Consider the following 2,500-nt stretch of genomic DNA (forward strand, 5'->3'; position numbering starts at 1 on the left):
GACACAGACACGAGACAGAGGAGACCGAGAACACGAGGAGACGAAGACAGAGAGACACGAGAGAACACGAGAGAACGAGACACGAGAGACGAGACACGAGAGACACGAAGACAGAGGACACGAGAGAGAAGGAGACACGAGAGACCGAGAGACACGAGAGACAGAGAGCACGAGAGACACGAGAGGAGAACGAGAGACACGAGAGACACGAGAGAACACGAGAGACACGAGAGACACGAGAGAGAGGATGCAGACGAGAGAGACACGACAGACACGAGAGACAGAGAACACGAGAGAACGAGACACGAGAGACACAGAGCACAGAGGAGACACGAGAGACAGAGAGAGAGACACGAGGAAACACGAGAGAGACACGAGAGAGAAGAGAGACACGAGAGACACGAGACAGGAGACACGAAGGAGACACGAGAGAGACGAGAGACACGAGAGAGACACGAGAGACAGGAGACACGAGAGAGAGACACGAGAGACAGAGAGACACGAGAGACAGAGAGACACGAAGAGAGAACACAGAGAGACGAGAGACACAGAGAGACACGAAGACGAGACACAGAGACAGAGAACACGAGAGAGAGACACGAAGAGAGAGACACTAGAGACACGAGAGAGACACAGGAGAGACGCAAGAGGAGTGAGAGAGACACAGGAGAGACACGAGAGACACGAAGAGGAGACACAAGAGAGGACAGAGAGACACGAGAAGGAGACACGAGAGACAGAGGAGACACGAGAGACAGAGAGACACGAGAGAAGAGAGACACAGAGACAGAGAGACGAGAGACACGAGAGGCCCGAGAGAGACACAGAGAGACAGAGAGAGACAGAACACGAGAGACACGAGGAGACACGAAGACGAGACACGAACACAGAGACACGAGACGAACAGAGACACGAGAGACAGGAGAGACACGAGACAGAGAGACACAATACAGTAGACACGAGATAGACACGAGACACAAGAGGAGACACGAGAGACACGAGTACACGATGACACGAGAACACGAGACACATAACACGTAGCACAACAGGGAGACACGATAGAGAGAGACACTATACGAGTGAGACACTATGAGACACGAGAGATACACGAGACACTAGATGAGACACTGATACGAGAGACACGAGACACAGACGAGAGAGACAGTAAGAGGAGACACGAGAGAGGAGACACGAGACGAGGAGACACGAGAGACACAGAGAGACACGAGAGAGACACGAGACACGGAGACACAACAGGAGACACGAGAGAGAGACAGAAGACGGAGACACGGAGACACGAGAGAAACGAGACAGGAGACACGAGACACGAGACACGAGAGAGACACGAGACGAGAGACACAGGAGACACGAGAGACACGAGAGACACGGAGAGACAGGGACACGAGGACACGAGATAGACGAGACAGAGAGACACGAGAGAGACACGAGAGAGACACGAGAGAAACGAGAGACACGAGAGACACGGAGACAAGGAGACGAGAGACAGAGAGACACGAGGAGACGAGACAAGAGACGAGACACGAGAGACACGAGAACAGAGAGACAAGAGAGAGACGAGAGACACGAGAGACACGAGAGACACGAGACGACGAGAAACAGAGACACGAAGACAGACACGAGAGAGACGAGTACACGAGAGAGACACGAGAGACACAGACACGAGAGACACGAGAGACGACGAGAGACACGAGAGACACGACGAGCACGAGAGACACTGAGAGACACGAGAGAGACACGAGAGACACGAGAGACACGAGAGACACGAGATGACACGAGAGACAAGAACAGAGAGACACGAGAGACACGAGAGAGACGAGAGACACGAGAGAACGAGAGGACACGATAGATGCACAACGAGAGAGACAGAGATACGATATACACAGAGATAGAGACACTATAACCGATAGACAGTATAGACATAAGACTGAGTATACACTATAGATACAATATAACACTGATATATACTATAGACACGATAGATGACGAAGACAATAGAGACGAGATACACAAGACAAGAAGAACGAGAGACAACGATAGAGACACTATATATACACTATATACACTATATACACTATATATACTATATACACTATATATACACTATATACACTATATACACTATATACACTATATATACACTATATACACTGTATATACTATATCTACTACAGTTAATTAGCTAATTAAACAAAAACTATAAAATGACAGACTGGAAAGTGATTGTGTGGAAAAGGTTTAGATTATCTCTGAAATTATATTCTACAATATTTCTATTTCAGTACATTTTAAATGTCATAATTCATAAGCTCTAAATTTATTCATGAGTATATTTGCATATGCATAAAATCCAAATGTGAATGAATACAGAACTGTGGAGGTTGATGGTGGAGGAACTGTAGGTGGAGGATCAGTTCATTAGGATCATGTGTAAGGTTTATAATCTTAATGTACTGCTGTGTAAAAATGTTTATTCTCACCG

The sequence above is a fragment of the Tachysurus fulvidraco genome, chromosome 13, assembly GCF_022655615.1.
Source record: "Tachysurus fulvidraco isolate hzauxx_2018 chromosome 13, HZAU_PFXX_2.0, whole genome shotgun sequence".
Classification (NCBI taxonomy): domain Eukaryota; kingdom Metazoa; phylum Chordata; class Actinopteri; order Siluriformes; family Bagridae; genus Tachysurus; species Tachysurus fulvidraco.